The following is a 12500-nucleotide window of genomic DNA, read 5'->3' as shown; positions in this document are numbered from 1 at the left end:
CAATATTGACTGACGTTCTGTCAAATAACTGATAAGTGAATTATTGACAGAGTTACAATGTGGTCATTTGAACCTGCTAGAAAGTACACCCAAATCTCTCTAAAAATACACTCTATTGTCTTAAGTAAGAAAAGCAAACATTAGACAATACAGCCCTAGATATACTACTAAAACCATAGAGCTGTTCATGGCTGGAATGTCTCTTGTCTCATCCATATTCGAAATGATAATAATGAAGAAAATAAAATACCATCACAAATACTTTATGTGTTATTGATAAAATGATAACCTCACTAAAACAAATTACCACACTTTGCAATATAAGCCCCCACAAATAACATTCCTCCCAACACAAAACTACTAATGATAAAATTACAAACACACCGTCATTCTCTGTGATTTTATAAGCTATACCTTTCTCATCGCCTATTATATATATAAATATATGCCTAGATGCTTGGTGTGGTTAAGAGAGAAGAAAAGCACTTATTGTCCTCGAGAACAGGATGTAGTTTATGAGAATGACAGAGTGAATTGAATAAAGTAAATAATTCTCTGAACAGTTAAATTAAGTTAAATCCTGATAACGATTACGCAGGATTTAGTCTCTATTCCAAAAATCTTAAGGGAATCGACGAACGCATAGATAAAGTGTTCTACCCAGAAATACATCGAAATATCTGTCATCGGTTTGAACTTTTAATGTAGGAGTTGACAGTACAAATATTTTATCCACTCTGGCATTTCTCCTCACCGAATACTGATTTCGTATTTAGAAACAAAAATGGCGTATATTGTTTTTCTTTTTTTCAATTCTCAGAGAATGAAAGGAAATGTTGGCTGTGGAGAGAAATAAACGTACACAAACTAACTACTGTAAGCAGTTGCGGACTGGCCAGGTTCCCAGCTTGCTCGATGGCAAGTGGGCTCCTGCACCATTAGAATCTTTTAACTCACTTTTCTTTTGATCTACAAAATATTGATATCTGACTTTGGACTAGGCCAAACCTTTCATGGAATTGATATAATACAAGTTACGTCCGTCTTTGCTTTCTGAGTTCAAATTCCGACGTGATCGACTTTGCCTTTCATCCTTTCGAGGTAGATAAATTAAGTACCAGTTGCGTACTGGGGTCGATCTGATCAACTGGCCTCGCCTCCCCAAAACTTTCGGGCCTTGTACTTAGAGTAGAAAAAAAAAATAAATCGACTCTGAAAAGTAGGCTTCTGCCTGAGTTTGAACTCAGAACTTCAAGAGAATCAAATGATTAAGTAAAATTTGATTTCTGAATGCAATTTTTACTGTAGATTGTTGCGGTGTAACTTTACTCACTGAGTTCAAATCTCACCGCAGCCGCCTGTGTGGTTAAGAAGCTCCTTTTGTATCCACATGTTCGAAGCCTTGGGCAAGTGTCTTCTTCCATAATACCACCCACGGACTGACGAATGTCCTGCGAATGAATTTGGTAAATGGGAAATGTGTGGAATCCCATAATAGTTCGCTAGCCACTAAACCTTTTTTATTTCCTCTCCCTGTTTATTTCTGTGTTCCTTTCTGTCGAAGAGCGTAGGCTCAAAACGTAAAAGACTTTCTCACTTCCCGAGCGTTAAACTAATACATCTGTTTGTTGTTTACACACCCGTTTTCGTCTTTTGTTTTTTGTAAATTCTCACTATATATAATATGTGTTTGTGTTTGCCAATACCAGCCCTTGACAACCGGTGTTGATTTGATTACGTTCCTGTTACTTAAGCAGTTCAGTAAGATACAAATTTGAGATATATACGTGTATATATATATATATTATATATATATATATATATATATATATATATATATATATATATATACGTACACACACACACACACACACACACACACACATATATATATATATATATATATACAGCTAGAAATATGTTAATTTCACTTGAAATATTGATTCAAGTAGATTACGAGTAAATTCCAAAGAAATTCACGCACCCACACGTATACACATACACACATTCTCCTACCCCTTTCTCTCCCTCTCTCACGTATATTCTTGAATATATTTGACTATGATAGTAACAGGAACAGAAGTTCTTGAGCGAATTCAATAAATTGTAAACGAATGCAGACATGTTTAAGAGAAACCATTTTCAATGGAATTGTTTGTCGAAATTGTTGGAATGATTGCTATTAATTATGGATATTCTCTGTTTTGTTAATTCTGTTTAGTTTCTATGAAGTTGAACGGATTATAATTAGACAGGGAATAGAATGTATAAGACTTAGCTATTATAAGAACAAATACGATAACAATAGCAAGTATTTGACCTAATTTTCAAGATTTACAATTAAATACATATTCAATTAATTCTGTTGTGTCGCAGAAGGTGTATCAGTTCTTAGCTAGCCAGGTACATTTGCATTCAATCACTTAAAGAGCCAATTTGAGAATAAAACCTCTCTAACAGTATTGCATTCGTCTTTGCAAATGTTGCTAATGACCCAGTGTGCAATTACTAAGGTGAAAAGCTTCATTTAAAGAAATGGTTTGGGTTAGATACCTTAAATATATCTCGTAGCGAACGGCTAACTAGGGCAATCTAAAGCAAACAACTGGCATGGACAAGAAATGCCATCAAATTTATAAGCACCATCTTTACGAACCTATGATATTTGTCGAGATTTTGTTAATTTCATTTAGAAAATATGTCTTGTAATCAAATGTCGGAAATTTACCATAATTGAATAAAGTAACACATTTAATGTTAACATAGCTTAATTCTATTTATATTGTGTTGTAACAATTTTTGAGAAATAGTTATGGCTGTAGAAATTAGCACTTCTATCGAAGTTTAGGCCCTAACTTGTTATATGACAGGCATAGTTGAGTAAATGGCAATGTTCCGGGTTCTGTGTTCTTAGGTTCGATTCGAGGTCATGGGTATTTCATTTATATGGCTCATGTACTTAGGAAAGCTATGAATGTCAAAAGTTTCATTTCCTTCACTCCTTAATGTCCATAGGTTTCATCATCTGCTGAGCAGTTTAGCTTAATGGTAAAGCACTTGACGCGTAATCACAGGGATGTGACTTCGAGTCTCATGGCTGTCCACCGACAGATTTTTTTTGCAAAATATGGATAGTTTATCCTGTTCATGCTATGCTATTAGCATCATCTTGCTTTTGAGAATAAAATTATTTCCTTATCTTTCAATGCATCTCGACGCTTCTAAAGCAAACTTTGTTAGCATTCAACGTAAATTGAATTTAACACACACACACACACACACACACCACACACACACACACACACACATATAATATATATATATATACATATATATACATATATATAAACATATATATACATATATATATATATACATACACATAAGCATACATATATACATACATATATACATTGTATATATACATATACACATATATACGCATACACACCCATATATATATATATATATATATATATATATATATATATATATATATATATATATACATACATACATATATATATAATTACACACACACACACGCATACGCACATACATATATATACATCTATGGAAAGTTAAACAATTGATGCTTTTAGTTTCATCGATGCTTAGAATAAATACATATCATTGATATTTATTTCAGCCTTTTAGAAATGTGTAAAAAACAAACAAACCAACAAACAACAACAGCACCTATTTTTTTTTTTATCTTTAAAGCAATTCCTTCTTTCTCTTCCGTATTTGTTTTGTGATCAGTGATGAGTATCTTTCTAGCATAGAAAAACAGGAATAGCAAACAATATAAGAAAACTGAGAGAAGTGATTTCAAGTTACACTTGAAATTAAACGTTTAAAAACCTACTTTTCGAAAACAAATGTGCTTTTATTCTTTTAATATTTTCTCTTTTAATATCATGTTACGTGCACTGATGGAAATGCACCAACGAATCTTTGTAATCCAATCAATTTTTGAACATGGTTAGTTACCCTTGTTGTGTGTCGAATACATATATATATTCCGCTCTGTAGTTAAATATATGATTTTTCGTTCGCCTTTAAACGAAATTGCCTACTCAGGTCGTCGCCTAATGGTTTTATTCCTGATGCTAAGCAGATGGAGTTGGCTATCGATGCACTTAGGCATTTATTAATTAATTCAATATCTGTGTCATGTTTTATTAAGGTAATCCTTTTATTCCAATGCTTCGAAGTTCACCATGTTTAAATCTGAACATTAAGCCTTTGAAATCTTGAAATGTTAAATAGCTGGAATGCATTAGCGATAGATTAAACTTAATAGAAGTTCTTTGATTACTGACTTCAGAGAAAGTTTCAGCAAATATTCCCATTAACGTCGAACTTGAAACTAGAGCTAGAAATAATAATTATTGTACACTTATCGGTTATTTTATTTATAAAGGTCACTCACATGACTGGCCGATGGTGCTCTAAATTTGCTTTATTCATATTCGTGGCAAATGTTATGAACATCTCTTTTCTTGAACTATACTTAGACTTCATTCACAAAACGCAGTTTAATCTTACTACATACAAATAAGGTTATTTTACTTTTACTTTTTAATTCGGTGCAATGGCCATATCTTTAGCAGGCACTCCCACACAGATAACATCAAGGTGATTGATGTCCAGTTTGAACTTATTCTGGTCGGTGCTGATAGGAAAACGCGGAGAGAGAGGGAGTTCCAAAGTATTCATTATCCAGGAACAGTCTAAGCGAAGTGTTTAAAATAAGTCTTCAGAAGAAGGTTACATTACAACGGAAGGGTAATTTAGCCGTAGTTTTAAGGTTAATGTGGTACACAACTCTCTATTTCAGAAGCGCAAATACGTTTTTCTTGTATTGGGGAGAGATCTGGGAAGAATTGAACGAGCTGGTAGAGTGATTTTAAGTGAGCGCCGGCAAAAACAAGGGCAAGCCTATGCCAGATTTTAGTGTCTCTGAGCATGGGAGGAGAGTCGGAAGTTTTCTTCAAACTGGAGAACTGGCTGTGAATGCTTGCATCCGAGTAAACTCCGTTGAAAGACCCATGAGTCAGCTGGTAATGTTAAACTGTGATCCTGATTAAGAACGAGTTCAAACGATGTCAATCTGACGTCAGTACTTATTTGTTTAAAGCCTGATATCTATTTTATCGGTTTCCTTTTTGGAACCGTTAAGTCACGGTGAGGTAAACATACCAACACCGGCTGTCAAGCAGTGATGGGAGACAAACATATTCACGCGCGCACGCGCACACACACACACACACACACACATATATATATATATATAAACAACAGGCTTTCCGTCTACAAAATCTACTGAGAAGGCTTGAGTCAGTCTGAGGCGATAGTAAAAAAAAACTTGTACAAGAGGCTACACAGTGGGATTGAAACCAAGACCGCTTGGTTAGGAAGCAAGCTTCTTACCTGCACAGCCATGTCTGTGCCTATGCATGCATAAATACATTAAAAATACAAATAAAAACAAACAATAAAAAATGAAACATTATCCCAGTAAAATAGTACCTTATCATCTTTCGTATTCAAATAAATTCATTAATTTTGATACGAATCTTCAATTCTTGACACATTTAACTTTCCCTTCACATCCTTCTATCTTTCTTTCTTTCTTTTCTTCTCCTGCTTTATCCTTATCTCTCTGCCTTTGTATGCTGGGAAATACGGATAAGCATAACTTCACACGCGCTCGTGTACGAAGACCGAATTTTTGACGGTAGAATATATTTGAAAGCTTTACAAGTGCTACAGGTTCACTTAAGTATAATTGGGAACAGCTGTGTCTCCGTTAGCTTCAATTAATATCTGTATCACGTTTAAAACACCCATGATACAACTGATCGATACACACAAACATACAGTTACACGTATAATATTCATATACATACATACACGCACGTATATATATATATATATATATACCCAAAACACACGCAATAATTTACATATACGCACATACGTATATCTGTCAATATATGTTTATACATGGGAATATATTCATCTACCTATATATAAATATCGACTGTACCATGAGTGTTTTGAGTGGTGTAAATATATGTGTGTGTGTATGCGCGCGCGTATATCTCTTTTATAAAATCCGTTCTGTCTGTCTGTGTGTGTGTGTGGCTTTTAGGATCTCGGGCATCCTCCATCCGATTGCACTCAAATTTGATAAGTCGATACCGACGGTATCAGGGCGTGTATAAGTCTTGAAAAATTGCAAAAATCGATTCCAGGTGAGAATGCGATCGATAAAGCCGTTTTGTCCTGCTCTTCTTCCGTCAACCTGTACATAACTGCACCTTCCATTTTTTGTTGTTTTTGCACTGCTTAAAGGCACGTTTCGTTCCTGCCAAGCTTACTGTTTAAACCATGTTTGTGTTCTCCCAGTCAACAGCCTTATCATTACTGATACTTTAAACTCTTCGATTGCATATTTGTGTGAATAAAATCGTTTTTCTTTGGAAGAGAAAAAAGTCTATCTTTATTTCTTCTTTTGCTGGTGTCTCAAATTTAGGTTAAATCAGTGTTTCTCAAAGGGGAGGCCTATTGGACGGTCGGGAAAGTTGTTTTGAGAAAATTTGGTTTAAATGTTTGAGATCTTGTTCACTGTGGTCGGGTATGAAATGAGCGAGGTTTCTAGCCTGTTGTTGTGGCGGACAACCCCAGGCAAGAAGTGGGCTGGTCCACTACTAATAAATAGTGGACTTACACAGTCAGTAGGATCGGTCGGCGAAGCTAGGCCGTTCAGACCAGTCCCAGAGAGACGACGAAATACGTTGTCATAATGGGACATATCACCGGTCAAATAGCACATGGAAATTCTCTTGTAGGGTTGAGTGTTTACAGGCTGGAGATCATGGCAGTAGCCAAAGAACACCTGAGCATAATGATGTGGGTTCCGAAATCTAACATTTGTTGTGAGCAATACTGCAAACTAACGGTACACTCACCAGTTTTAGTTTCATTATAAAGTATGTGATCGCATGGTACCTCCATACAACTAAATGGGAAGCTGTAATGAACTCAGAGTGCCTTTATGAGGCAGGTGGGGGCCTATTTGTTCCCGATACGCATTCTGTTTGAGTAGCTGTATAACTCCGTACCTAACACGAGATTTAAATTTATTTATGATCCCATTTTACCTTCTTATTAGATCTTATAAGATTATAATCTTTTCTACTCTAGGCACGAAATTTCCGGGGAGGGGGTCAGTCGATTAGATCGACCCCAGTACGCAACTGGTACTTAGTTTATTGAAAGGATGAAAGGCAAAGTCGATCTCGGCAGAATTTGAACCCAGAACGTAAAAACAGACGAAATACCTATTGCTTTACTACCTACAAGGGGCTAAACACAGAGAGGACAAACAAGGACAGACAAACGGATTAAGTCGATTATATCAACCCCAATGCGTAACTGGTACTTATTTAATCGACCCCGAAAGGATGAAAGGCAAAGTCAACCTCGGCGGAATATGAACTCAGAACGTAGCGGTAGACGAAATACCGCTAAGCATTTCGCCCGGCGTGCTAACGTTTCTGCCAGCTCATAATGCTTTCACTATGGAATGGCTAGTTCTTCAGTAGATGCAATCCATTTGGCTTTCCGTATAATAACAATTATTGTATGTCCTCTTTTATTAATTCACTTGTTTCAGCCACTGGACTGCGTCCATGTCGAAGCACCGTCTTGAGGCGGTAGACACTGATTGGAAATTTAATAAATAATAAAAATCAGAATAGCCTTACCTGAAATTCTCTTTGATCGTAAATCTGCTCAGTCGGAGATGATGTGAGGTTTATCACCGTCCATGTCAGAACATACGAGAAGGAAAAAATCGCTTAATTATGGTTAATCCATAAGGCTGGTTTCCCGGTTTCTCAGGAGTATATACTCCTCCTTGGACGGGACACGGTTCCGTCGGAGGATTATTCATTTTTATCACCTGAGTGGACTGGAAAAGGGGAAATTAAACGTTTTGTTTTATTAATCCTGGTCCAGGAATCGAAACCACAATCTTACAATCAGGAGCCCAACGCCCTAACTACTAAGCCATGTACCTCCACTTTAGATAATTATACCATTGCTTAAAGACAGAAAGAGTGGGGCAGGAGCTAACGCGAGAGCTTCTATATTTTTTATTAGATGGACCTGCTAAAAATAGCAGAGATATGTCGTTTAAATCACACACTAAACGCTTTAAAAAGACGGAAATTTATGGTGTATATTTAGATATAATGCCTCTGAAAATAAGACGTGTTGGTCAGGACTGGAACGTCTTTCATCATACCTAATCTGTTCAGTTCGGATTGACCTGGAGTTTACTCCACCACCACCACCACCAACAACAACAACAAAACATATGCAATATAATGACGAATATTAATCAATAAAAACAACTCCAAACAACAAAAATGTTATAAAGTATTTTAGTATGATTTAAAAAAAAAATTTAATTAATTAAGACCTTTGTGAAGACAAATTAACTTGATTAACACACGTCATGGAATGTACTCTTCAAAACAGAAGCAAGCAATTGGCGGTCAAATCAGATTTGTTTATTTTATATTATTTTATTCCAGTCAATCCTTAAGAGCTTACCAACGTCCTCTATGGAAATTACTTACCAGCTCGAAGTGCTGTAGAAATTCTTGTACCAAATCAACACCGATTACTTTACAATCAAAGCAAGCATTAGTAAATTAACTAGCTGATTAATGAGCAGTTAGGGCACATTTTAGTTTTTTTAAAGTGTTTTTATTTAAATGTTTATATATATATATGTATGTATATATATAATATATATATATATACATATATATATATATTATATATATATATATATATATATATATGTATGTATATATATGTATATATATGTATATATATGTATATATATGTATGTATATATATGTATATATATGTATATATATGTATATATATATATATTATATATATATGTATATATATGTATATATATATATATATGTATATATGTATATATTGTATATATATGTATATATATATATATATATTATATATATATATTATATATATATATATATATAGAGAGAGAGAGAGAGAGACAAACATGCATTCATACACACACATATATATATATACACATATATAAGTATACATACACACACACATTTATATATGTTTGTTTTACTTTTTATTTCTAGCGTTTTCCGCTTCACCTTATTTTCTTTTTTCTCTTTCATATCCAGGTGGTTGCCATAAGAAACAAGAAGAGAAAGGAAAGAATAAGAAAGAGAAGCGATAAGAAGGTAACTGAAAAGAGTCACAGCTAAAAGAATACGAATTTCCGCGTCGTCGTTTCCAACGTATGTCCGCCTCCAACCATACACTCAGGTCAATTTGTATTTGTTGATCTCAGGATTGTGGCAGCTACCACGACCTACTCTGTCTTCTTTCTCTCCCTTTTCTCTCTTCCACAAACACACATTCTCTCTCTTTATTCACTCTTCTCTGTCCTCCTCCTCCTCCTCCCCTCTCTCTCTCACTGTTCTCATATTTAAGAGCAAAGGAGAAAAAAATAACAAAAAAACTCCCTGACTCCCGACCGCGGAAAAATTATTCCATTTCCAAAATTGATATTATACCAAAAACCGGGAGTAAAGCAGAATAAATAAGAGAGAGAGAGAGAAAAAAAAAAGACAGGGTGAGAAAGAGAAACAGAAGAGGTAAGAAGAGAACGTGAAAGAGAGAAAGAGAAAGAAAAAGAGAGAGTGAGAGAGAGAGAAAGGGGGGTTAAAAGAGTGAGTATGTGTGTGAAAAAGAAGAATTACTAAGAGTTACAACAAGAGAAAAAGAAAAACATCTGCAAAACAAGGAAACAAACATACCAAAAATAAAAGCACAACTGCAACAACCGTAGGAGGAAGAGGAAGAGTAGCAGAAAGGAAGAGTAGGAATAGCAAGAACAATAAGAAGAACAATCGCAATACCAGCACCATCATCATTATCATCATTACTGTTGGTTCCAGAAATTGCAAAGTATTCGAAAAGTGAATCATAGATGTATTTATAGAAGCATGAGTGTATGTACGTGCAGATGTAGGCGTGTACGTATGTGTTGTGTGTAAGTATACATGTGTGCGTATGTACAGTAGTGTTTGTGTTGTTATGCGTGAGTGCAGTGTTTGTATAAGACTAAAATTGAACAGAATCGTCGAGAAAATCACAGAGCAAAACAACCAACAAAACTTGCGAAAAGTGTTCATTTAGTACGGAATCGTTTTGATGCTATTTACATTATCTCATTATTATTATCATTATAATTATTGTTGCTGCCATACAGAAAGAAAAAAAATAAAAATAAAAGCACACATTAACAAAAATAAGCAAAGGAATTTAGAAGAAGAAAAAAGTTTGAACGGCACAAAGTAATTTAAAATACCCAAACGAAACCAAATTAGAATTTGGTCAAGTTTCTGGAGCAAGGAGAAGAAAATTTTCTTAGTTGTTCCTCGTTAATTCTTGTTAATGCTGGAGACCAGACGAGGCATTTGGAGAGAATGGGGTCTACTTAGCTGTTTTAATAATTCAAAGAAACATAAAAGCGAGAAAAATCCGAAGGTGAACTTGAAGAAAAGAAAATAAGAGAAGAAACCGATTATTAAATCGAATATACATATATAGATATGTATACAAATACAAATAAGATATAAATATATCTTTAGAACTAAGATATAAGATATAAATATATCTTATAAATATAAATTTATACTTACGTGCAAACACACATAGATTTATAATATATATATATATTTATATATATATATAAAAATATATTCAAGCACATGTACATATTTATTAATATACACACATATTGAGGCCTAAATATATATGAATAATTCCATATATTTAAAGCATAAAGATATTTTAAGCCCCAAAAATTCGAATTTTTGCAAGGGAGAATTTAAGCTTAAAAATATTCTTACGTCGGACTTCACCCTCGTGTGATATTAATATGTATATGTCTGTTATAAGTACATGTCTTTGTAAATAACTATAAATATTGGAAAAAAGGAGTAAATGCATGCACATAAAACTTGACAGAGAATCAAATTGTTTCTGTTATAGTTACAATAAGACAAAGTTGCAGTGTGACATCAATAACTTTTTATCTACATCGTTGTTGGAATCAAACGTATTTTATAAAATATATGAAATAAATTCGTGAACCATCAAAACATACAAAAACAATAGCAAAAGCAACAAAAATTAACGCTCAGAGAAAACAAAAACGTTTAAAAAGTTTATGAGTCCTGTCAATGAATTTGATAACAAATGAAAAAAAAAACTGCGATAAAACACATATAATTAACAAAATATAGGAAAGTAATAAAATCGAGAAAGCAACCACAACAAGGTACTGACATCATACAGGTAAAACAGGATCAAAACCCTTTCCATTGACCTTCTGGTTTACAGTTTACTCACTGTTCTGTCAGTTCTACAAAAGAAAAGATACTTGGTTATAGATATCTGTATAAATTCATATGTGTATATATACATATATCTAGTTATATGTTCAATCATTCTCGATTTTGTTTCCTCAACGGATTATATACGTAACAACACGGACATTACTTTGTCTAGCACAGCAGGAATAACAACTGAAGGATATATAAAAAATAATCTTCTCTTATACTTAATAAGGAAATTACACTGAAATGTTAGCTTTTTCTCTCGCACATATTTTGGATTGTATTGAAGTTTTCTGTAATTGGGAAATATAACTATTAAAAAAATATTCAACGAGCAAATAGCAATTTCAAATTCCTGAGAATTTTATCCATAAACGAAAACCTTAAATTTTGGAGTATCCTTCATTTTGTTCACGCAATTCAATACAAAGGAAACACATCAAAGTGAAGAGATACAAAATAATAAAAAAAAACAATTTTATAATTAAAAGGGATTATTCAATTTACCAAAAAATCTAATTCTTAAAATTGCGAAATATCGGATTTTCGATACATGCTATCAGTGATTAGTTCACATCTGCAACTGAATAACTGGATATTCCTTAAAAAAATTGAAACCAAAAGACAATAATAACAATAACATTAACAACAACAGCAACAACAACGAATAATAATTAATTAAAAAAAAAAGAAGAAAATAAAGTAACAAATTATTTATTTGGCAGAGAAAGGTTACTTCGGAAAGATTCATTCTGCAATCACCGATTTTTCTCGGATATATTTCGATATTCTTTCAAATATTTATCACGCTTCAACGTTTCATGATCACCATATTTTCGTACTTTTACAACCACACTTCACAGCTATCGAAACCGCATCCTCTAGATTATTAACACTTCTTTAAATCGAATCTATCTATCTATCTATCTATCTATCTATCTATCTATCTATCTATCTATCTATCTATCTATCTATCTATCTATCTATCTTTCTAATTTAATTTTATAATCTAAT

General features: G+C 33.6%; 1 protein-coding gene across 2 annotated transcripts in view; it reads left to right on the top strand.

Annotated features, from left to right (window-relative positions):
- The window catches only part of LOC115220270 (putative mediator of RNA polymerase II transcription subunit 26), an 18424-nt gene that overhangs the window by 1210 nt on the left and 4714 nt on the right, over window positions 1-12500 (top strand). Inside the window, exon 1 of one of the 2 annotated variants that reach the window (XM_029790378.2) lies at window positions 5912-5925. The exons of the other annotated variant lie outside the window; for it this stretch is intronic. The gene's annotated coding sequence lies outside the window, so the exon portion shown is untranslated. Of the gene's footprint in view, window positions 1-5911; window positions 5926-12500 lie in introns of those variants that run through there. 2 annotated transcript variants of the gene reach the window in all.

The sequence above is a fragment of the Octopus sinensis genome, linkage group LG16, assembly GCF_006345805.1.
Source record: "Octopus sinensis linkage group LG16, ASM634580v1, whole genome shotgun sequence".
NCBI classification, from domain to species: domain Eukaryota; kingdom Metazoa; phylum Mollusca; class Cephalopoda; order Octopoda; family Octopodidae; genus Octopus; species Octopus sinensis.
Note: the sequence above shows the minus strand (reverse complement) of the source record. Positions and strands in the feature narration are given on the sequence as shown.